Here is a 27,077-nt window from a genome sequence, read left to right on the forward strand (position 1 = left end):
GTTTCATTGGCTGAAAGATTTCATTTGCTACGGACTCATTCGGTTATTCCCACCTCCAATTCAACTGACGCGGACTACAGATTGTCGGAGAGGGTGTTAAGTTAGATGAACTAGCAGTGGTCAATCTAGTATCTAGTTAGATATGAAATTGTAACTTAGCACTTACCATAATCAATCGTCGCAGGAGGAGGACAACGGAGGCAGGCGGACTTGAGGATGAAGGCGCATAGACGACACAGATATAACTGATCAAGGCGAATAGCAGAGGCTGATACAACAGACATCATTGCAATCGTAGACGAGTCGGAGAAGGGAGCTACGAAGAAGATACATTTTATTTATTTATTTATTTATTTATTTATTTATTTATTTAACAATCACCAGATTCAGCTCAGAGGCCATTTTATACCTGATATCTAACAACAACAATAATCATTTCATTATCTCTTTTCACTTACGAAAAATGGCCAAAAGAAAAATTATTAGCTTTTGAAAAATATTTAGTAGTCTGCCCCTTTCAACAAAATTCTCTACGGGTAGGAAGTGAACATAATCCATAAGCGTGAAATCAATGTTGATCGTCAAATTCGAGATCTTTGCAGGAAGATATACCTTTGCTGTCGGGATGCTAATCCGGAAGCTATTTGTGAGGTGAATTAATCCCATGAGATGCTGAAAGACTAACCGGCACAAAACAAAATTTGTGTGAGAGTATTTAAGAAATAATAATAATAATAATAATAATAATAATAATAATAATAATAATAATAATAAAGTACAATAAATGAATGAAAAGATAAAGTAAACACTGAACGTGAAACTATCAATTTTTCAAGACGTTTCTCACTAAATATATGAACTTTTTTTTCAGGGTCGTTACGGTCGGTAGATGATGTTGATAGAAACTTGTGATATATATACACTGTATTTCTAACAACAAACTTATTTGTTTTCAATTGAGGAAAAGATTTATTGATAAACTTTATTTTATAAAGATAGAATTTATGGATAATTAATTTAGCTGCATATTGTACAAAGTGAGTCGCCTACAAGAATTCTATTTTCAAATTACAAATCAAATTTGTAATTAATATAACGTGAGAAATTCAGAGGCAAAATGGGATTTTTCCCCCTTCAGATGGGATTTTATGTTTCAGGTTGGCTACCTCCCTTTATTTGAAAATGGTCCATAACAAGCACAATTTAATTAATTCGCTACACATGAATACATTCTATAAATTTTAAAGAGTTGTTACCGTTCATCTTTAGGGCAGTGCAATATTTAACCAGTGTTAACGCCAAACAACATGGGGCGTAAGAGCATACTGATAAACAAGTATTACAATTGTTGCAACAGAGACATGAAATTAAACGGAACAAACACAAAGTAACTATTGTTATTATTATTATCATTATCATTGAAGATTCGAGTATTCAACACTGCATTTGAAATCATAGAAGAAATTGGATTAATAAACAGCAAGAGGTCAGGGCACCTTCTTGTCCTTAGGTGGGGAAACTGTCCTAAAAGGCGGATGAACCACTAGATGGTCAACGGCATGGAGATGTGAAAAGGAAATACTACCACATTATCTTTTTCCCAGAAGGGACGAAAGAGGAGAATAAATAAATATGATGGTTCTTCGTGACAAGGGACATCACCCAATTGTCCGGCTCCGATTTCAATGAAATTTTTCTTGCTGATAGAGGAGATGTATGTATTATTTGTGATGACAGAAATTTTTGCCATGGTGCATGTTTTCTATTTTTCTATAATTTTTAAGAGTTGTGATGTGGTTGTTAGAAATTACAGCAGAAGTCCCTTACTTCCCTTTGTAAACGGAGTGTTAATGAAAGAAAACCATGTAGATACATATAAGGCTAAGGGAAAGTCGTATGGTAGGTATGATCTTGACGGCAGCCATCTTGACATCCGCCATTTTGAATTACAGTGAAGTTTTGAAAAATTAAACCCATAGCATGTGACACCTCATTTTAATAGCAAATTTTCCCCAAAAGCCAATGGTATGCTTATTTTTGTTCTATAGATAACAAGTATGAATTTAGGACTGTTTCTAATGTGCACCAAACGTCCATTATTCGATCTTTCAAATTGGCAACACTCCTAATTTTCACCGCATGTTTTAACACTCCAACTGGCACTTTGCAAATATTGCCATGCCTCTTGTTTTCTAAATTTATTACATTTTTTTTAAGAGTTGCGATTTGTAAGTTCGTTAATAGTGTTGGGATAAGCATCCAGCAATCTTTCTGAATTTTGGAGACTTGATATGAAATTATTTATTTTAAACCAGAATACATGAAAAACCTATGGACCTATGTGACGTAAAGAAATACAAATGAAATTATAACAAATTGGTGTTATACGAAAACAAAATTATCAGGAAATGTAGCCTACATGTTGCGCAAACGACAAACAATAAAATGTTTTTAATAAATACAAATTTAAAGGAACTGCAGCAATGATAGAAAATATCAAAGAGGCACAATATGACTGTTCCCAATACGCTGTTTGTACCATGAAAAAAATATGAAAACAGGTAACTTGTTTATAAAGAGGGTAACTTAATCGAGTTCCCGATCAATACTGATTATAAATCTTACAAACATGAACAATCGACAACAATCGCTAGAAAACGAATGACTTTTTTGTCTGACTAGCTAAAAAAAAATTGCCATAGAAAATAAATAAATAAATAAATACATATACAATAAAGAAATAAATATAAAACAAAACAAAAGACCATTGATTTACACAACAATCATATTTCGTTTTCATTTTTGAAGTGGATTTTCATTTGATTTCTCGTCTCATCTACTATCCATTACAAGCTACGTCTTCGGTATTACCTAAATGCAAAGTTAGAGTTGTTTCATTGTGCGATGATTCATGTCAGTAAACGAGTTTTTGAAGTGCAGGCATAGGAAATAAATAATTACGTGGCAAGTCTTCAAAATTCAGAATGATTGCTGGATGCTTATCCCAACACTATTCATGAACTGACATATCGCAACTCTTAAAAAAATGTAATAAAGTTAGAAAACATGAGGCATGGCAATAATTGCAAAGTGCCAGTTGGAATCTTAAAACATGCGGTGAAAATTAGGAGTGCTGCCAATTTGAAAGATCGAATAATGGACGTTTGGTGCACATTAGAAGAGTCCTAAATTCATACTGATTAACTATAGAACAAAAATAAGCATAAAATTGGCTTTTCTGGAAAATTTGCTATTAAAATGAGATGCCACATACTATGGGTTTAATTTTTCAAAACTTCACTTTAATTCAAAATGTCGGATTTCAAGATGGCTGCCGTCAAGGATATCCTTATCGTATCCCTTTCCTATGGGCATATATGTATTACCGAAGCTTTTATCAACTTATCATTAATACCCGGGTTAGAAGCGGAGGTAAGGGACTTAGGCATGTAGTAAGTATAAACAATTAATATACCCGTAACTTTTCTTCAAATGGGCATATCTTAAAACAAGCTTCACCATTGTCTTCCTGATTAAATTCTAGCCCGAAATTATGTATCGTATTACCCTATTCCCATTAAAAAAACTTGAGCTTAATTCAAAATGGCGGATGTCAAGATGGCTGCCGTCAAGATCATACCTACCATACGACTTCCCCCTAGGCCTTGTATGTATCTACATGGTTGTTCTTTTATTAACACTCCGTTTACAGAGGGAAGTAAGGGACTTCTGCAGTAATCTCTAATAATCACATCACAACTCTTATTAAAAAATAGAAAACATACACCATGGCAAAAATTTCTGTCATCAAAAATAATTAGCAGCCAAGCAGTGGTCTGTAATCCTTTACAACCACAAATAAATCAGGGGTAATCTACTTTCTGTTTATCGTCCAACCATAGTCCACTAGTAATGGTTGGCTTTTAGTTAATATTCAATTAAAAATTACATACAACCAACTATCCAGTCCAAAAAGTCCAAAACTAAAAATTACAACTATCAATCCAAACACTCATCATATAAAACAAGTATGTGTGCCTCAGCTATGTGCATATCAATCATATTGCAATTTCTAAACGTTTACAATTTATAATCTAATGTGTTATGCTACATTCACACTCAAACATACACACAAACATCATAACATTACTTAAACCAACACATTTATTAAACAAAACATAAAGTTTATTATCATTTCCTCTCATTTAACATTAACCTACTTATTCTAAATAATAAATAATAGCAACTTCTAAACGTCACACTTTATTCATCCCCATGCTTTTAAGGCACGACGTTAAAAGGTTGTTAATACATATCCTCTATCAGCAAGAAAAATTTCATTGAAATCGGAGCCGGACAATTGAATGATGTCCCTTGTGAGGTAAAAAAAAAAAAAAAAAAAAAAAGAAAAAAATACGGAGGTAAAATAGTCCACCGTTCGGATCTCCGGGTGGGGACTACTCCGGTAAGAATCATCAGAGGAGAAAACAGTAACTTCCATTTCAGCATGGGAACCTGGAACGTACGAACTCTACGACGTGAGGGAAATTTTGAAAAGTTAAAAGTGGAAATGGGCAAATGTGAAGTGGACATAATGGGCTTGAGTGAAGTGAGATGGCCAGGGAAAGATGAGATAGTATCGGGAAATTACATAATATACTATTCGGGTGGCGATAAGGCCGAGAATGGTGTCGCGATAGCAATGAAGAACGAAGTAGCAAGAAGTGTAAGGAAAGTGGAATATTGCGGTGACCGCTTGATGTTTGCAAAACTACATGCAAAACCAGTGGATATTGTGATAATACAAGTGTATATGCCAACAACCGACCATGATGATAATGAAGTAGAAGTAATGTATGATCAGATCAGTGACACATTGCATCAGCAAGGAAAAGGTAAGGTCAGCGCCATAGTAATGGGAGATTTCAACAGCGTAGTAGGAGAAGGAGCTGTGAATAAGGCAGTGGGACCGTTTGAACTATGTAGAAGAAACGAACGAGGTCAAATGCTTATCGACTTCTGTAGGCAACATATGGTTGTGATGGAATACCTGGTTTAAGAAAAGACAAACCAAACTGTACACGTGGTAAAGTCCAGGAGACAAGAAACTCTACCAAATCGATTACATTCTTGTGAAGCAACGTTTCAGGAATAGTGTACGAGACGTGAAGACACTGAAAGAAGCGGACAATGATTCGGATCACAATCTCCTGTTGGCGGAAGTGCAAACCTGGTTAAAGACGATCAAGAAAAGCGGGAGAAGAAATCGAAAATGGAGATTAGAGCGACTAAGAAATATGACGATGATGTGAAAAAAGAGACTGAAGAAAAATTTTGTGCAATGGGCGATGTGGTTGATAATATAGAGAATAGTTGGGAAACAGTTAAACAGATTCTACTTGATACAGTCCACAATAACATTGGCAGGATGGAAAGAGCACCGAGAAAACCATGGATAACTGAAGCATTCCTTAAGAAGATGGAAGAACGCAGAAGGGCAACAAACACGGACATCAATGAATACAGAAGGCTAAATAATGAATTGAGAAGACAAAACCGAAGAAATGTACATGTAGCAGATGTGAAGAAATAATGGAACTTCAACGGCGCGGTAGATATTATCTGATGTACCAGAAAGCACAAGAGCTCGGAGGGAAAGCTGACAAAAGTATACGAACGTTTGGCATCGAAGATGAATTAGGTAATGTAACCACTGACCATCAAAGGATCCTTAGAATTTGGGAGGAATACATAAAAGATCTGTATGATCAGAAGAACCGCCCCAACGATATTGCGATCGAAGCAGAGGAAGAGGTGGATGATGATGAAAAAGGACCCAGTATATTGAAAAGCGAAGTAGTACAAGCAATCAAAGACATGCGAAGGACAAAGACCACTGGAGATGACCACATACCAGTGGATTTGCTCAAGGGATTAGGAGACAACGAACAGGATAGGATTAGGAGACAGGGAATGAAAGCACTGACTTCACTTATTAACAAGATCTGCCTGAGTTGAGATTGGCCAAAGGATTTTCTTGATGTTACAGTGATTGCATTCCCCAAGAAAAAGCAAGCAAAGAAGTGCAGCGATCACAGAACCATTAGCCTGATTTCCCACATTGGAAAGATCATTTCACATATGCTGAACAGGCGGCTGAAAAGTAAGATAGATGGGAGGTTGGAAGAAGATGAATTTGGATTCCGGAAAGGAAAGAGCACCAGAGATGTTACTGGATTCAAGAGAATTATATCAGAAAGAATTCTTGATGTAAAGGGAGAGTTGTGTTTGTAAAAACTGATGTAAGTTATTACAAAATAAATACAATTATTATTTAAAAAGTAGTTAACAAGGAACACATATAATAAGTCATCAATTACCATTGAGTTCATTTTTCTAGTCTCTGACTTAACCAAAATTTTTGGGTAATTCAAATTTCGGCCACACTGTCATTTCTATGGATGGCAACACTGGTTATTCTTTCGATTCGTATTTTCAGGTGTAGAATAACATTATCTATTATTGTGGTAAGTTTCCTTTCATTATCTCTTTTCACTTACGAAAAACAGGCAAAAAAAAAAATTTAGCTTTTGAAAAGTATTTGAATACTAGAGGCGCCTGATATAGCATTCCCTCGATTAAATAATATAAGATTTTGACTACTGTCCCCCTTCCCCCTTAACTAGCGGGCTCAATATTGGACTTAAGAGGAAGTTGGTCAAGTGCTATATATGGAGCATTGGACTGTATGGTTCAGAGGCTTGGACATTACGGAAGTTAGAGAAGAAATGTTTAGAGAGCTTCTAAATGTGGTGTTGGAGGAAGATAAAATGGATAGAAAGAGCAAAAAACGAAGGTATTTTAAAACGGATAGGAGAGAAGAGGATACTTCTAGCCACCATCCTTCGTAGAATGGCCAATTGGATTGGATACATCTAGCGAAGGAATTGTGTTCTTCACACGCCATAGAAGGAAAGATGGAAGGGAGGCGAGGAATAGGAAGAAGAACACAGCTGCTCGATGATTTGAAAGATAGGAGAAAATATTGGGAATTAAAACAGGAAGCTGAAGATCGATGAAAGTGGAAGAAACATTTCCAGGCAAAATCTAAAATTGAAAAAAGAAAATCTTCATTAGTCTCAGGACCTGCCAAAAGGCAGCATACTTAATAAATAATAAAGAGAGAGCGTGAAATTTGTAAGATTCACGAAGAGCGGGCCTGAAGTATGTGGGATTCATGAAGGAGGCGCTGAGTAAGGAAGATTATGAACCAGTGATCTACATAGCGTAAGAGCGATAAGCGATAGCGAGAAGGAGTGTTTTGGGATCGATTTTGCGTTTGAAGAATAGGTGATATTTTCTCTCTTAATTCTCTATTCAAAACGGAACTAGTAAAAACAACCACTTTCGGTTTCAAGCTTGATCACTGTAAAGTGTAAACGGTAATAGCGAGAAGCGGTTTCCTGTAATCAATTAAGTGCATCAAAAATATAATCATCACCCTAATCTCTCTATTACAACAGTTAAAGACAGACGTCAACTACTTACAACTACGTTAATCACTAGAGTTAAAAAGGTAATAAAAAACAAAGTTTTTTTATGCAATCAATTTAGCGTCCGAAGTACAAGGTTAGTTCAAATGAACAAGTACGAAGTGACACTGTAGGTATAATCGAAGTCTTCATTGAAAAGTAATAACCAGAGACCTGAGGACAATATTCCACGATTTCACGAGCCGAACGATTCCTTCTTCCTAGAATTCAGATGGCTGTGATAGGAACCAGTCCTCCACTGTGTCCTTCAGTTCTTTGTGCGAGTTGAAGCGCTTCCCTTTGAGATTTATTTTTAGCGCATCAAACAGATAGAAGTCGCAGGGCGACATGTCAGGACTGTAGGGATGCCCAAGCTGCTCTCACTTAAACTTGTCTAGCATATTTTGTGGCCTGGTCTCGGTCATCACTTAAATTCTCCCAGTCTCCACAAAAACGCACTCCACTTTCTAACTGACTTGTCGAACACACTATTTCCCCTGTATACGACCAAAATCCGGCGATGAATATCGGCCGGTTTAACCTCTTTCACAGTCAGAAATCTGGTAACACCTCGCTGCTCCTCAATCGTCAAATTTTTCAATGTGAAAACCATGATTTCTTCCACATGCACTGCCGTGTCACTTGGACGAAACACATAACTGCCTGATTCCCTCCTACGTCATGTGTGAGGTGCTTGTTCATGCCGGACACTACATTCTCTTCCTTAGATATTGCACTACGTTATCCCAAAGCGGTATATCCCTATTTCAACCAGTTTAATTTGTACGACGTTTCGAATCCTTCCATTTGAATACCCTTTGTAGAAAATCCACCTCACTCCAATATTTATACTAAAACCGTAAGCTTTAGAAAATTACCACCACTTTTAGTTTCAATAACAACTGACAAAATCTCTTCCCATAAGAACCAAAAGTTGTTTACCTGGTGTACATGTGACACAATAATACTTTTTTTTTTTTTTTTTTTTAAGTATTCCCAAATACTTGCCTGTGATTCCGACGTTAGTTCCTGAGGACCGCAAGGGAAGAACTGTGGGACATACAGTTCGAAAATAAATAAATTAATTGAACCACTACATCCCAGTTACTTGCATTGATTTCATTGATGACTGCAAACGAAGCTTACAATCTCACGTAATATGAGTACAAATTAGTACACAGAGCAGATGCATAAATTAATGACGTTGGAACAATTACTCTTAAAACCGAACAGTAGGAAGATAAAAGAATATCACTTTGTCTATAGATTTAAACAAAAGAAATCCAAATGATACGGCATTGTTCTTCGGTTTGCGAGGTCTGAAGGGATTTGAATATACAAACAATACGTCTCACCAACTAACTATAATTACATTCATCACCTTGTCATGTGAACATCTGAACCAAACGAAATAAAGGATTATTTATTACACTTCTCTAACAAAATATAGTATTACTAGTATTATACATACTATCATTCTTTTGTTAGTACGAGGAAGGATCAGAAACTAAGGTTACAAGCCAAATATTCCCGGAGTTTCGTCTGTTATCGAGGAATGAGAGGTATGCAGAGTGTACATGGAGTTGGCAACTGTGTGGTAGTTGTAGGTAAACACAAATGGCGACTCGTTTGTAAAGATGGTCTCGCAAAGAAATACGAAAAGTTATTCGATTTGTGTGGGCGAAACATGAAACCGCGAATAAAATTCACCGGTAGTTAATAAAGCTTTACGAAGAGACTAATGTCACGTCAGCATGTCGCAGAATGGTATCTAAAGTTCGCGGCTGGTACAGAAAAGGTCACAGATTATGAGCGCAGTGACCGACCCGGCACGGTATCAACAGATTTGAACACAAATCGTCTGGAGGAAATGATTCAGGACAGCACGAGGATAACGTCACAGTATCTGACGATATGTAGTAGACCGCCGCTTCGCTTCAGAGGAGGACAACGGACACATGGCGTGACAACGTGGCTGAACAAGGAAGGACAGGAATTTATACCAGGAGGAAATCTTCAAACTCATCCCACGATGTGACAAGTGTCTCAACCAATGTGGATACTATGTCGAAAAATAACCTAACGTATACACTATCTGTTGGCTGTATTAGTTGTATGGTATATACACGTTCCACTGCAGGCTTTTAACCTTAGTTTCTGATCACCCTCATATTAGACAACTTCCTTTATTACATGCAACAGTCGGCCACTCAAAGTTGGCTTTCTTGCTACACATGAGTTTCGCAACAATGGCTGAGTGGTATATCGCTTAAATCTGGGGCGTGAGTTTCCTGGTTCGATCCCCGATCAAGTAAATTTGTGGTGGACAACATAGTTTCCGTTAATTTTCTCGTAGTACTCCCCTTTTCTCCCAGATTCTCATTTCACCAATTCGTCCATCATCATTCACGTGTCTTAATCATTCGTCTCCCTTGTTTTAAAGGACATAATCGTAGGACTTAAATGAGATTTAATCTGCTATGGACTAATCATTTGTTACTTCTAACGCCAATTTGACTGACCCGTACTACAGATTGTCGGAGAGGGTATTAAAGTAGACCAACTAGCAGTAATCTATCTATCATCCTGTTAGATATGAAGTCGTAGCGTGGCACTTACTGTACAAAGATAGGAAGCACAATACATCAATAGGCTACTTGGCAGCTGAGGATGAATGCTTTCATTTGAACAGGATGGGCTAAAATAGATAGCCACTGAGCCACTACGCCCAATGATTAAAGCAAGTCATTGATAATAGAGAGCAATTGATGGAGTGAAAGTGGAGAGAAGCGGGAGTACCCTGAGAGAACCTACGGACACGATCTTGTCCACCGCAAACTTACTTGGCCGGGGATCGAAACAATAAAGTCCCCACGCAGCAGAATAAGTTACTAGGAAACATTTTAAGAAGCAATATCTTTCAATGGTAAAGACAACTGCACGATGATCGTCTTTTAATAACCTCATGAGCAGAAAAGACTGATACGTCTCTCTCCTATTATGTCTTTTTAAAACCATATACGTTATCCGGATATTATCCTTTATTCGTCATCCGTTTTTTATCCGTCAACCGGATACTGCAAATCCGGATAAGTTTCTATCCGGTAATTGAATAAAAGATTATACAATTGTGGCCATCCCTAATCAGCATCGTCAGAAGCATACACGAAATAAATGTCTTCAAATTTGCTACACAAGAGCAGGAGCGGAATCAGGGGGCGATCATGGCGATTGTCCCCCGGAAAGGGAATCTTTTTTATTTTATATATAAATAAAACCCATTCTAGAGTTTGCAGCTCTTAAAAGTAACTCTAAATAGGAGTATTATCAACCACCGAGCCCCCAGAAGTCCATCGTTAATCCGCTTCTGGACAAGAGAATGGGAAACACTATTCACATTCAGTTTGCACATCTCAACAAATAAACAATATTTTCATTCACTTCCATCTACTACTGCATTCTACTGAACTGTAACGACTTTTTATGTTTAAAAATAATTATTCATTTTTCAATAATTGTAAATGTTTATAAGTTCAGTAATTTACCATGAATAGAGTCAACTAGAAGTGTTTTTGTAACAAAGAAATAACAAGTTGAACTGTGAAATATCTTCTCACAGACTGTCGAGAGTTGAGAGTCGATAAACTTTACACTTTCGTTTACCGATTATCTCGAAACTGCGGTAGCTAGAATTAACCCAGGACAGGGGAGTTATATTAAGAAAATGAAAATCTAAGGAAAATGCAGAAGTCTTTTAGTCTGAGAGAAAAAAGCAACGAAATCTCTAATTTCTAGTTCTGTTAGTCTTGTAGCTCTTAGTCTGTACCAAAGTACTGATAGAAATATGGCCAATGAATTATGACTATCTTGTAGAGCATTCCACTTTAATATCACAGGAAATTCATCTTCCGGCTTGTTTGGTTGTAAAAAGTTATAGAGTGTATTGGTATACTATGTAAAGTATGTGTACTGTCGCTGATTTGTGATAACAATCAGAAACAGAAGTAAAAGGTAAATTACAGTAATAGTTTTCTATTAATTTTTGTATTCAAGGGGAGACGGAAAACCTACTTTTATCTTAACATTTGTTTTCTTAAAATTTCTATTCGGGTTCACACCCTTCCCCCTCAACATTGAATACGGAAATGGATGACTTATTTAGAATTTGATTCTTGATTCCAGTATATTTCAAACATCACTTCTCGGTAGTGCTCTCAACGGGTCGGGTCGGGTTGAAGACCGACCCGACCCGACCCGTGACCCGAATTGACTGACCCGACCCGATGACCTGACCCGAACCGTGATCCGATCTGATTGACCTGACCCGATAACCCGACCCGAGCTGACCCGGTTGACCCGACCCGAATAACCCGACCCGACAACCCGACCCGAGCTGACCCGATTGACCCAACCCGACCCGACAACCCGACCCGAGCTGACCCGATTGACCCGACCCGACAACCCGACCCGAATAACCCAACCCGACAACCCGACCCGACTGACCCGACCCGACAACCCGACCCGAGTAGCCTGACCCGACAACCCGACCCGAACTGACCCGACTGACCCGACCCGATAACCCGACCCGAATTGACCCGACTGACCCGACCCGATAACCCGACCCGAATTGACCCGACCCGTAACCCGACCCGAACTGACCCGATCCGAGTCGGGTCGGGTCAACCCGACCCGTTTGAGAGCACTATGGTCACGATACTGAGTGAACGCCAAAATGCACTCACATTGGGAAACTAGTTTTAAAAGCATAATTTTAGAAAATAAAGCATAAAGCATAATTTAAAATATATAGCACAATTCTTGGAAAATTCTCTTTAACTGAAAGTTTAACATACTGTGTTAATATTTTTAAAGCCAATATTTACAATGCAAAATCATTGAGAACAACAATGCAACAATGAAAAGCTTATTTTCATTTCTGTAAACTTTTCGGTGTAATCCTTTGATGTGGAGAAAAGAAAGTAAAAGAAGAAATTTTTCCGCCAACAATGAATAGTATGCAAGAACTCCATACTATATTGTTACAGTGACGACGCCAGCTTTAAGTTCTTAGGGGGGCAAAGGAGGGGCAGATACATTTTCGGGGGGCGGCTATTTGCCAAAAATGACATATTTATTACGTTTGACTTATTTTACATTACATTGTGTATTTCGTTGCTGTTTTTATGTTAGATCTATATGATTATAAATTAAACTTATTTCAAATAAAATTTGTAACTAACAAATAAGTAACGTCTGCACATGAAATATTTTTCAATGAAACTTTTGCAGCCTAAACATAAATTGAATTACTTTCGCGTATGCTACAAGTAACACATTCGTCTATATGCTACGTATCTCTCTCTCTCTCTCTCTCTCTCTCTCTCTATATATATATATATATATATATATATATATATATATATATATATATATATATATATATATATATATATATAGGGAGAGAGAGAGACAGACAGAGAGAGAATTTACGAGGAGCTGCTGAAAATGTCGTAGTCCAATCCAGAAGGAGTGTAGGTACTAGGTAGAAAAATGAAACCGTAGTTTAGAAAAACATATCTCTGTATGTACAAATATAAATTTTCATATTAATAATGAAATTCTTATTGTTTCTCAGGCCTCTGAAGTGATTATGTGTGCCAAAACAGATAATTTCACGAACATCCAGATCCTTACTGTTATAATATTTTTGTTCCACCAAGGAAAGTCACCGAAGTAAATTAATTAGGAAATCAGTGAAACACCACGGGACTCCTCCGTTATATATAGTGGTGAAGAAGTAAGCGGCTTAGTATAAACGTAACAATTTCTCAACAAATTATGCTTTACATCCAGGATGATTAAAAGCAATGACTCTTCCTGGAATCATGGATGCAATTTGTGACATTATTCTTGAAAATTGCAGCTTTTCAGCCAGTGGTGGATATAGCCCGGGGCCGGAGGGCCTAGGCCACGCCAGTTTTTGTGTGACAAAAATAATTTAAGCTATTTATATTTATTATAGTCTGAGGTCTGCACCCCGCTTTCTCAGTTTTTACCTTCTCAGCAAAACTTGTGTCGGGTATTCTGGGCTTCTTTTTTTTTTTTTTTTTTTTTTTTTTTTTTTTTTTTTTTTTTTTTTATGGAACTCGTCGGTAGCATAATTCAGAATGGCTTGGGTATGCGCAAGTTTTCGGCATAATGGGTTCCCAAAATATATGTCAGGAGAATAAAAGGGTAACGGCATTAAGAGAAGTATTCTTCCAATTTGACCGTAATGCTGATCAATTTTGCTGACGAATAGTAACCATAGATGAAATATGGTTGTACCACTATGATCCTGAATCGGAACAACAGTCAATGGAGTAGTAGCACTCATTTCTCCATCGCCCCAAGAAGTTCAAGACACAGAAGTAGGTTGAGAAACTGTTTGGAACATTCTTCTGGTATAACTATGGAGTGGTAGACTACCTCCTCAATGGTCAGATATTTAATCCAGAATCTCTACATTACTTACAAAACTGAAAGAAAAATTCAAAGTTCAACGCTGCGGAAAATGAAAAGAAAGGAATTCTGTTCCTTCAGAAGAATACACCTGTCCATCAAGCCCCTGCGAACATAACTGACATTGCATAATCTAGGATTTCAATGTCTAGATCATCATTCTTATTCCGCAGATTTAGCTCCGTCTAACTATTACGTTTTACTTATTTCCCAAACGTAAATAACACTTGAAACACGCCATTTTAGATCTGATAGGGGTTGTGCTACGAACAGTCGTGCGAGGAAATCTAGATTTTTTAAACTTTTCTGCAAAAGCTGGAGCACTGTACAAGGTAGTATATTGACTCTCGGGGGAAGAGAAGAAGAAGTAAAACTTCACCAATCCATGTGCACTCCTCCTTCTGCTACGAATTTTTCAGCAGTTCCTAGTCAATATGGTAGACGTCACGTCAGTACTTTGAAACAAAATAAGTAAAGGAGCACTAGTATAAACCAATTACTAACTAAAGATCAGCACTCTGACAATACATTTTATTGGGAATCAATTTGATTCCATAATTTTATTATCATCATTTGCAGGAAGGAAAAACACAACTCTTTTTATCTCCTTCAAAAAATTAAGCCCTGGTAGTTGCAAACTAAGCTGTTATAAACACATCCTCTGAATATTGGAAGCAGAGAATAATGTTTCAGAAAAAAGAAGTTTTAAATAAAACAAAATATGAAACTGAAAACTTCAAACCTGGACAAATACAAACAAGTTTCGTAACTGGTTTTACCTTTCTTTTGTTTCCAATCGAAGTTGATCCAATGAGAAGAAAACAAGTTGACCAAATCTACTATTGTTCGCTAGGCACAATTATTAAAAATCATAAGAAAGAAGTATAACTAAAATTTACCTCAAAAGGGGCTAAATTAAAAAACAGAAATATGCGTGCATACCCAGACGCTCAAAGAAGAAAGCTTGAGGATTAATCTGCCACATAGTAAATTCATGGAAAGTAGACTACACTTTGTCAATGAGATTGGTTATGATACTGATATATAATACTACATGAAGAATGTTTAAAGATTGTACGAGTCTGGGGGGGCAGTCTAGGTGGCAGTCAGGGGGGCAGAAGTAGCTACTAGGGGGGCGATCGCCCCCTTGCCCCCCTCTGGCGTCATCACTGTATTGTTATGTTTACTTTTTGAACTTAAGCACTTTCTGTACTTTTTGGTGGCATCTTTTACTTTCCCTTTCTGTATTTATGTACCTGTAAGGCGCACACAAATGATAGAAAAAATTTATTCGAGGAAAGCACATCTCTTTACAATGAATTAAGTAGAAAGTTCATTAAATATGAGAGAAACTAGTTGCAAAAAAAATCAATAAATAGATCAAGATATTTAGAACTAGCAGCGTTCACCCCGCTTCGCTGCGGTCACCCCGGAACGCAATAAACTTTGTTACTTAGATAATTTTTACTTTTTCGCTTTCAAGTGATATGATAAAAACCATAGAAGATTGCAGTAAATCTTAACATTATATCGCCTGTCATTTATGTTAACCCGCCCCGCTTCGCTGCGGTCATCCCGGTGCTGGCATATTGTAAAAGTGTCTGTAAAAATAAGCAAATCAATTAAAAAATTTTAAACAGAAGATTCAAGCTATTTTCCGCTGTATATCGCCTGTCATTTATGTTAAGCCGCCGAGTGACACGGTCATGCGGGTTGCATATAAATACGTTTATTTTTACCTATGATGAACTAATAACAAAGGATTTGTACGTTATGGACACTTGAATGGTCAATTATCTCAAGACACTGGTAATTAAAAATTAAAGTGATATGATAAAAACCATCTAGGGTCCAAATCCTAATAACCCCCCAAAAATGAAAGAAATTGGTTCAGCCGTATTAGCGTGATGAGCGGACAAAGAATTGTACGTTCTCTTTTATATATATAGATATTTGATGTATAATAATTATACATTATACACGATTAATGTAAAATAATCATTGAAATTAACAATAAAGCATAATTTAAAAAAAGCATAATTAAACAAGAAATAAAGCATAATGTGGGTTGCTCTAACAATTAAGTTGTATGAAGACGAGAAGAAAACGAAAGCTGATTCCTTAATAAATTTCGTTGATCTTTGTGTCTACAAAAACGCATTCCTAGAAACCTACAAGCTAGGTATCATCTCTGTGATTATATCAGTTTCTAGTGCTATATGTGAAAGGTCATTCTCTTCTTTGAAAAGATTAAAGACTTGTATACGCAAGTCAATGACTCATGATAGGTTGAAAAACTTAGTGTTACTTTATATTGAGAAGGAAATTGCAAAATCGTTAGATCTTTAACAAGTTGTGGATATGTTTGCTGCTGCCCACACGAATAGAAAAATCCTCTTCAAGTAGAGGCATGAACCTATAAGTTATTTTCTTTACCTGTAAAAGTGTGTTTGCTTCCACTTAAGTCAACCAGCTACACATATTTTAAACGCCATGATTAAATAGCTATTTACTTATATTAGAAATCAATTGCATTAATGAATCCTAGTTGTTTGAGGTACTAAATTCTTATATTTTCACTGTTTTCCAAAGAGTAAAATCATGAACAATAAAGATGGAAACATTCACCTTGAATACACACACACACACACACACACATATATATATATATTGGAGATGTCCCCCTCAAAATCCTCTTGGGCCCTTCATTGCCCCCCCCTGAAAAAAACTAGCTACGCTACTGGACACCATGCACCAGAGATGAATTCTCTACCACTGAGCCACCGCGGCCCTGCTTGGGCTTGGTCGTCCATATCCAATCTCTCTTTTGGCGTTGCTTAAACAACTTCTAGTTTTGTTCTAAATCCAGACTCCATATTGGCGTAAATATTAATATTACAGTCGATTGGTAAAATCAATCTTCCACATTTAAAAATTAAAGTACACACAAGTAGAAAAATAAGCATTTATCATAAAAACACTAGCTGCAAGTGTTCAAAATAGAATTATGATTTCTATAAAATAGATTGAAAATTGCTATTTTTAATTAGGCAGCTAGTGAAAAACAGCAGCTTTCGACTCCAGCCGAGTTTAAACTCAACCTAAACTCAGTTGACCAAAGTGAACTGACCCGACTAACCCGACCCGATAACCCGACTGACCCGACCCGACAACCCGACCCGAGTGACCCGACCCAATAACCCGACCCGAGCTGACCCGACCCGAGCTGACCCGACCCGACCCGACCCGATTGACCCGACCCGACAACCCGACCCGAATAACCCGACCCGACAACCCGACCCGAGTTGACCCGATTGACCCGACCCGACAACCCGACCCGATTAGCCTGACCCGACAACCCGACCCGAGCTGACCCGACTGACCCGACTCGATAACCCGACCCGAGTTGACCTGACCCGACCCGACCCGTTTGAGAGCACTACTTCTCGGACCTGGGCCTGTGGTATGTCGATACATCGCTATCGTCGATATCTTTATTATCATATATCAACATTCGATATCGCGAATATATGGACATGAATATATCGTTCTAAATTTTCGATATCGATATTCGGGGGGAGGCGAGGTATAAGGGACACCTAAGACTTGCGATGGATGAAGCAATTAAACTTACTTTTTACAATATTGTTTTCTAATCATATCTTTATTACCACAAATTGCAATGTAAATACATCCACTTGCAAATTTGCAATATTATATGGTATAACTTCTTAGGTGGCAGAACTTTTCTGTTCCCTGAAAAAAGAAACAAAAAGTCACGTGCAAAAGCAAGTGCTTCGAACTTTGAAATAGAATTTACCATAAGAAAGTTTTTTATTTCTCTCTCTTGGAGATTTCGACCCGTTTTGGCCTTTGGGACCTCTCATTGACAAAACGTACCACATGATCGTTATATGCATTCATGCTCTTAGGCAGAGTCAGAGATTTTGAAAAGGAAACGACTTTTTAATAATAATAATAATAATAATAATAATAATAATAAATTATTATTATTATTATTATTATTTTATAAAAATGGGGTTTACAACTAGGGTTCCATTTGTTTATCTTGCATGGGAGGCCGCAACTCTGCTACGCCACTGGTGGCCCCTATTCTGTGTTTCTCTTTTTCGTTTCGATTAGCTATTTGTTTTTGTGCTTTTAGGATTTTATATGAAACCTTTATATTATGTAACTTTTTCTTTTTATGAGTTTCTTTTTTTGGGTGGGGAAAGGGAAAGAGAGAAATGATTTCTTCTTGTATCTGTTTCTTACCATTCATCTTGTTTGAACTGCTTAAGTAAGTAATTTTGTAACTTTTGATGTCATCCAACTCCCTCACAATAATAAAATTGTCATTCTTAACAATTTGTTTTATTCTCTTATTTGCAGTTTGCCACACTGATATATTTGTGACAAAATTGAGGTTTAGTCCAACGCCTTTCGAATTTGCAACCAACCCAACCGCCGAGCTGGAGTCGTGTATACAACACACAACGTTACCCACATCATTGTAGACATAAATTATTCATCTTCACAATACAATACTTACCACGCAGCTGCGAACCTTCCTTCTGAAGCAAAAGAAGGCATTTTGTTTCTCTCGATCTTATAACACCACTACATCTATCACATACACAGACTGCCTGTCTTTCATGCCTAGCTCCTACTCGTCGAAACGGGACAAAAGACGTTCAGCGTACGCTATCTACCTATATACTAGTCCCATCTACCGACTTATGACAACGTGTTCGGAAATACACTTACTGGCAGAATTGCAAACATGGCGAAATTGCGCACACCTATCTTATATACAAACTACAATTCTACATTTTGAAATACCTGTAACATCTGCACGCTGGAAGTACCACTAGTAGTAGGAGTTTCAAACCATGGAATCGTTTTTATTTGCTGTATAGACACTCTCTTACGAGCTGGTGCCAGAAGTTTGTTTATAAGAGATTTACATGCTGGAGACACCTTTGGTTCTTTCGGGAACATTACTTTAACTTGAACTTGCTTGAAAATAAAACGAAGAAAAATGTGAAAGTATAAAACAATGATATAAAATTCTCCAAATACTAACTATTGAATACTTTACATGTTTAAGCCTACTGGTGTTTATCTATTAAAATGCTACAATAGCAACAAAAGCGTTTTTTTACAATGCTAGCCCCTTACAAGGGTTATGTCCTTTTCTTGGGAAGAGAAGGAATAGTAATATGGAAAAGAGTCAGCAGGGATGGTCTAAGTCATTTAATAATTTATATGAACTTTATTGATCATAAATTATATAGTATTGAAGTACCATAGCAGACATTATGGCCTTTTAGCCATAATCATTAGAGGGAGATGAGGGTGAGGTGCACTGAATGCCACAATACAGTAAAGGGAAGGGTTAGTTAGACGAATGCATGTTATCTTCCGATCATGGGGCTGCCCAGGATCATGATGAGAGACACAATGAGCCCTGTTGGAAGAGATGGATTACTGTGCATATGATGGGAAGATGTAGCACGAATCTGAATGAATGGCAAAGGCTGATGCGATGTCTTCATCAGGATGCTTTGGTGGGAGTGAATAACGATATAAAGTAAAGAGGAGGGAGAGTGGCGGGTAGCGCACAGGATGTTGTGGAGCGTAATCGATATCACTGTGTAGAATATCAAGGAAATGGGGATGCTTCTGAGCCACTCTATTGGTAATGTAGGAAAGTCGAAGTTTTTCAATATGGTAAAGGACTTGAGGAAAGGAGATGCGATCGTACAGATCCTGTGTAGGGCTGAGTAGCTTGATACGATATGCAAACGCAAGGCGTGTCATTCTAGGATCTTGAGCTTGTTGTAAAAGGTTGAATGTGCAGCATCCCAGGCTCTAACCCCATAGGTGAGGACGGGTCGTAGGAACACCTTATATGTTGTGAGAATGGTATCTGCTTGTAGGCCCCAGGTTGTGCCTGAGTTGGCGAAGATGATTCAGTCTATTGTAGGCTTTAGTGATAATTTGAGTTAAGTGAGTTCGCCATGTGAGGTGAGTATCAAATGTAACACCTTGGTACTTAACATGTTTGGTAGGTTTGATGAGAGTATCGAGAACAGAAAGGTGCAGGCGTGTTGGATTTCTAAGGACGCGGGACCGTCTCTTAGGGTCAAGAAAAACTATTGCTTGAGTCTGTTCAGAATTTAGGCGTAATCGCCATTTCGAGCACCAACTACCAAAGATATCGATGGCAGATTGGAATGCTGTGTTCAATTGATGGATCGTTTTGCCGAGAGCAAGAAAGGCTGTGTCGTCTTCAAACTGGGAGAAATATATATTTGAAGGAAGTGGAGAAAGATCGGCAACGAAGAGCAGATACAGAAGTAGAGATAATGCTGAGCCCTGTGGAATGCTGGAATGAATAAAGATAGAATGTGGTAAGAAATTGTTTATAGATATATATGTAATGCGACATGATAGAAAGTTGTAAATGAATCGGATGCAGCACATTGTTAGTTTACAGGACAGGAGCTTAAAGAAGAGCGCAAGATACCATACCTTATTGAAAGCCTTCTCAAGATCGAATAGAACTAAGCATGATGGCTGTGAGCGGTTGAAGTTATTCGTAATGAGATTGGTGAGGCGTAAGAGTTGGTCATGAACACCAATGCGAGGACAAAAACCTGTTTGATGGGGTAGAATGATACGATGGCGAGAGAAATGAAGACTGTTTACAAGAATGCGTTCGAGAATTTTGCAGAAAACAGTGGTTAATTGGATTGGACGGTAAGATCATACAGAGGTGGCAGGCTTATTAGGTTTCAGAAAAATTAAAGTCTTGGAAGTTTTCCAATCAGCGGGAATGATACGGATACGTAAAATGGAAGTGAAAATATGGGCTAACAGGAGCAGTAAACAGAAAGGACTCTCTTTAATGTGACGATAGGTGATAAGGTCCACGCCTGGAGCAGTGTTACGTTTGCGAGCTGTGACTTCACGAAGTTCTGGAACTGTGATAGGTGTGGTAAGTTCGTGATGAGCTGGAAAGTTATGCTCTGTACTGGGTTGAAGATGAGAAGAATCAACATTAAACGTTTATGCAGGATGGTGTCGTACAGATCTTTCAGGAGAAAATAGAGTAAAGATGGTTCGGAGATGATTCGCAAAGGCATCAGCTTTGGCAGTATTTGAGGTGAGTGGATGATCACCGTCTATGAGAGGGTAAGGTGTTCGAGGAAGTTTGCCAGTCAATGTATTTAATCTCTTCCAATATTTTGTAGGATGTGAAGTTGCGTCGATTGTTTTGCACGTCTTGACCCAGTTTCGAAGTTCATAGGCGACAACGTAGTTACGAACCGTACGTTGGAGTTGTAGCTGATGGCGTAGAGCCTCTTCGTTCTTTGTGCGTACGTAATCTCGGTAAAATTGTCGAGAACGTCTGATCATGTGAAGGTACTGAGGTGGTAATCGAGGACGCCATGGATGTACTTGCGAGGTAGGTATATTCTCGGCAGATGCTGTATGAATAGAAGAGGTGATAGCATCCAGCGTCGAGTATAGTTCATCCTCAGTATTTGGTGGCTCGAGATGCTCAAGCTTAAAAGTGAGATGAAGTCTGTAGTTATCCCAATTAGCTTTGTCAAATCTAGGGACCTCCCTAGGTGGAATGTTTGCAGAACAGTGATGGTGAAAAGAACGTTTGATAGTTAACTTGACTGGAAGGTGGTCACTGCCAAGAGAGTCTGAGAGATCGATATGGCATTTGCCTGACAGGGTTGTGGAGGTGATAACAACATCGGGGGTGGATCTGAAAGGAGGCGGGTTGATTTTGAAAGTTTGTGCAGGACACAAGATATGCGTGTCGTGATGAAGTCGTGCTACTGAGCCTTCTGGCAACCGGGTCTGTTATGAATATTGATATCCTGAGCTCCAACCTATAACCTTTGATTTCAAACATTTCATTACGGTTATTTGTGATTTCACGTTTAACAGAAACAAATATTTTAAACTGTGTGTACTTTAAATAAATTATGTAACCTTTCTTATATAAAGTTTATTTTTTTAATTGTTTTCAAAGCCTTTGTATTTTAATAAGGTTTTTCCAAAATCAATGCAAATGAGTTGTGCTACCATTTTTGGAGTTCTTTTAAAATATATGTTTGTGGGCGTTTATATGTTTGTGGTCAATCCTGTGGAAACTACAGGCTCTAGGAAGATGACGTTTTCACTGATCGATTGCAAATTTTGTGTAGATTGTCAAATTCTAATTGAATATTAAAAAAACATGTCCATTATTTCTTTATTACATTTTACGGGTATACTGGAAGTGTTGAAATTAAAAAAGAAAGAAACTAAAGCATCATATCCTACACAGGGGTCGCAAACCTCTTAGGAGTTTGTTTCATGGCCAACTGACAATGAAAAACGAAGAATAACCATTTCTTCTCTCTAACAGTAAGTTGAATCTTTATTGATTGGAGTGTTTTACACAGTGAACACCATATATCACTGACATTTTAATTAATTATGTGTGTAATGTATTTGCTTATTACATACTGCATACAAAAAGAAAGAAAACACTGATCATACATAAATTAAAAACTCCAACCGGAAGTATGCTGCAAACCGTACGAGATGTTGAAAACGTAATCGACAAAATCCTTTCTCTATAGTATATCTTGCCAATTTTTATCAAGACCCCTTTCACTTGTGTCTGAAAAGGGACATTTACAGATGTGAGGAATAACAAGGAGATTCATGCTCATATGTGAATGATGCGCTGTGTAGAGAGCGCTGGTACTGCTAGTCTTGAAATGCTAGGTTTATATGTTTGTCCCCAATCCTTTCAACAACAAATTGTGTTCTTCACACCGCCATAGAAGGAAAGATGGAAGGGAGGCGAGGAATAGGAAGAAGAACACAGCTGCTCGATGATTTGAAAGATAGGAGAAAATATTGGGAATTAAAACAGGAAGCTGAAGATCGATGAAAGTGGAAGAAACATTTCCGGGCAAAATCTAAAATTGAAAAAAGAAAATCTTCATTATTCCCAGGGCCTGCCCAAAGGCAGCATACTTAAAAAATAATAAAGAGAGGGCGTGAAATTTGTAAGGTTCACGAAGAGCGGGCATGAAGTATGTGGGATTCATGAAGGAGGAGCTGAGTAAGGAAGATTATCAACCATTGATCTACATAGCGTAAGAGCGATAAGCGATAGCGAAGGAGTGTTTTGGGATCGATTTTGCGTTTTAAGAATAGGTGATATTTTCTCTCTTAATTCTCTATTCAAACCGGAACTAGTAAAAACAACCACTTTCGGTTTCAAGCTTGATCACTGTAAAGTGTAAACGGTAATAGCGAGAAGCGGTTTCCTGTAATCAATTAAGTGCACCAAAAATATAGTCATCGCCCTAATCTCTCTATTACAACAGTTAATGACAGACGTCAACTACTTATAGTTTTAACGTTAATCACTAGAGTTAAAAAGGTAATAAAAACGAAGTTTTTTATGCAATCAATTTAGCGTCCGAAGTACAAGATTAGTTCAAATGAACAGGTACTAAGTGACACTGTAGGTATAATCGAAGTCTTCATTAAAAAGTAATAACCAGAGACCTGAGGACAATATTCCACGATTTCACGAGCCGAACGATTCCTTCTTCCTAAAATTCAGATGGCTGTGATAGGAACCAGTCCTCCACTGTGTCCTTCAGTTCTTTGTGCGAGTTGAAGCGCTTCCCTTTGAATTTATTTTTAGCACATCAAACAGATGGAAGTGGCAGGGCGACATGTCAGGACTGTAGGAATGCCCAAGCTGCTCTCACTTATACTTGTCCAGCATATTTTGTGGCCTGGTCTCGGTCATCACTCAAACTCTCCCAGTCTCCACAAAAACGCACTCCACTTTCTAACTGACTTGTCGGACACACCATTTCCCCTGTATACGACCACAATCCGGCGATGAATATCAGCCGGTTTAACCTCTTTCACAGTCAGAGATCTGACAAAACCTCGCTGCTCCTCAATCGTCAAATTTTTCAATGTGAACACCATGATTTATTCCACATGCACTGCCGTGTCAATTGGACGAAACACATAACTGCCTGATTCTCTCCTACGTCATGTGTGAGGTGCCCGTTCATGCCGGACACTACATTCTCTTCCTTAGATATCGCACTACGTTATCCCAAAGCGGCATATCCCTATTTCAACCAGTTTAATTTGTACGACGTTTCGAATCTTTCCATTTGAATATCCTTTGTAGAAAATCCACCTCCACTCCAATATTTATACTAAAACTGTAAGCTTTAGAAAATTACCACCACTTTTAGTTTCAATGACAACTGACAAAATCTCTTCCCATAAGAACCAAAAGTTGTTACGTGGTGAACATGTGACACAATAATACTCTTTTTTTTTTTAAGTATTCCCAAATACTTGCTTGTGATTCCCACGTTAGTTCCTGATGACCGCAAGGGAAGAACTGTTGGACATATAGTTCGAAAATAAATAAATTAATTGAACCACTACATCCCAGTTACTTGCATTGATTTCATTGATGACTGCAAACGAAGCTTACAATCTCACGTAATATGAGTACAAATTAGTACACAGAGCAGATGCATAAATTAATGACGTTGGAACAATTACTCTTAAAACCGAACAGTAGGAAGATAAAAGAATATCACTTTGTCTATAGATTTAAACAAAAGAAATCCAAATGATACGGCATTGTTCTTCGGTTTGCGAGGTCTGAAGGGATTTGAATATACAAACAATACGTCTCACCAACTAACTATAATTACATTCATCACCTTGTCATGTGAACATCTGAACCAAACGAAATAAAGAATTATTTATTACACTTCTCTAACAAAATACATACTATCATTCTTTTGTTAGTACGAGGAAGGATCAGAAACTAAGGTTACAAGCCAAATATTCCCGGAGTTTCGTCTGTTATCGAGGAATGAGAGGTATGCAGAGAGTACATGGAGTTGGCAACTGTGCGGTAGTTGTAGGTAAACACAAATGGCGACTCGTTTGTAAAGATGGTCTCGCAAAGAAATTCGAAAAGTTATTCGATTTGTGTGGGCGAAACATGAAACCGCGAATAAAATTCACCGGCAGTTAATAAAGCTTTACGAAGAGACTAATGTCACGTCAGCATGTCGCAGAATGGTATCTAAAGTTCGCGGCTGGTAGAGAAAAGATCACAGATCATGAGCGCAGTGACCGACCCGGCATGGTGTCAACAGATTTGAACACAGATCGTCTGGAGGAACTGATTCAGGACAGCACGAGGATAACGTCACAGTATCTCACGATATGTTGTAGACCGCCGCTTCGCTTCAGAGGAGGACAACGGACACATGGCGTGACAACGTGGCTGAACAAGGAAGGACAGGAATTTATACCAGGAGGAAATCTTCAAACTCATCCCACGATGTGACAAGTGTCTCAACCAATGTGGATACTATGTCGAAAAATAACCTAACGTATACACTATCTGTTGGCTGTATTAGTTGTATGATATATACACTTTCCACTGCAGGCTTTGTAACCTTACTTTCTGATCACCCTCATATTAGACAACTTCCTTTATTACATGCAACAGTCGGCCACTGAAAGCTGGCTTTCATTTCATTTTCATGAGTTTCGCAGCAACACGTTACAAACTCATGTGAGGTCCGATGGCTGAATGGTATACCGCTTAAATCTGGAGCGTGAGTTTCCTGGTTCGATCCCCGATCAAGTAAATTTGTGCTGGACAACATAGTTTCCGTTAATTTTCTCGTAGTACTCTCCTTTTCTCCCAGATTCTCATTTCACCAATTCGTCTATCATCATTCACTTGTCTTAATTATCCGTCTCCCTTGTTTTAAAGATCATAATCGTGGGACGTTAACTAAAATGAAAGATTTAATCTGCTATGGACTAATCATTTGTTACTTCCAACGCCAATTTGACTGACCCGCACTACAGATTGTCGGAGAGGGTATTAAAGTAGACCAACTAGCAGTAATCTATCTATCATCCTGTTAGATATAAAGTCGTAGCGTGGCACTTACTGTACAAAGATAGGAATCACAATACATCAATCGGCTACTTGGCAGCTGAGGATGAATGTTTACATTTGAACAGGATGGGCTAAAATAGATAGCAAACCAGGATCCTAAGAGAGAGTACGAAAATTGTCGGTAGATTGCTCAAATTCCTTCCGAGGCAAGAATTCCGTAGGACTTTAACTTAATAGTACCTGAAATAATAATAATAATAATAATAATAATAATAATAATAATAATAATAATAATAACAGAGAAAATTCCTTGTCTGTAAATAACTTTAATTCCTAGTAATTAACAGTCCCCTTTCCCTTAAATTTACTCCCTGCCTGCCATTATTTGAAAATGGATAATGATGATGTTGAGTATGAATGTACACAGCTATTTATTACTAAGATAATAGCCTTATTGAATGTTAATAAGATTGTAATCTCTTATGTAAAATCCATAAGTATTTACTTCATGATAAACACGATGCATTTACTAACTACATAACATAAGCACAGTATATGAAATAAAAAAAGTTGTTACTGCTTACTTTTAGAACTGTATAATATTTAACAAGTTCCAACATCAACCAAAATAAAGTACATATTCATTTGAGCATTATTTGTGCAGCCGTAAGGAGTTGGTGTACAAACTAATAATACTAGTAATAGTATGTAATAAATGTAAGTAACCCTATACTTATCTCCGTACAGGATGCTGATACGGGGTAAAAAATGTCCCAACTAATTTTATTAAAGGTAATAAACCATTAACTGTGAAACTTCCGTAAATTAGGAGGGAGAGGGGGACAGTCTAAATAGGAGTACAGAAATATACACTGAAAATTAATTATTATGATTATTCGTGGAAGAAATATTCTGGAGTGTTTCATACTGTAATCCCTTTTGTGAATAGCAGGTCCTTGTAGAACTCGATGACCCCAATAACTTTTCCAGTTTTAATGCTCATTGATATGTGAAATTCGTGGTTGAGGCAGAAATATTTCACCTAA

At 37.7% G+C, this 27,077-nt stretch overlaps 1 protein-coding gene and 1 long non-coding RNA gene across 6 annotated transcripts in view; one reads left to right on the forward strand and one right to left on the reverse strand.

The window, feature by feature from the left end:
- LOC145668122 (atrial natriuretic peptide receptor 3) overlaps positions 1 to 27,077 on the forward strand; it is a 753,866-nt gene that overhangs the window by 459,598 nt on the left and 267,191 nt on the right. The window lies entirely within an intron of this gene.
- LOC145669185 (uncharacterized) lies at positions 173 to 26,266 on the reverse strand. Its single transcript, XR_014128161.1, has 3 exons — positions 26,084 to 26,266; positions 18,876 to 19,052; positions 173 to 316 (listed from the first exon to the last, which is right to left on the reverse strand). It is a non-coding gene; the product is annotated as an uncharacterized LOC145669185 (long non-coding RNA).

The sequence above is a fragment of the Thermobia domestica genome, chromosome 13 (assembly GCF_964235325.1).
Source record: "Thermobia domestica chromosome 13, izTheDome1.hap1.1, whole genome shotgun sequence".
Lineage (NCBI taxonomy): Eukaryota > Metazoa > Arthropoda > Insecta > Zygentoma > Lepismatidae > Thermobia > Thermobia domestica.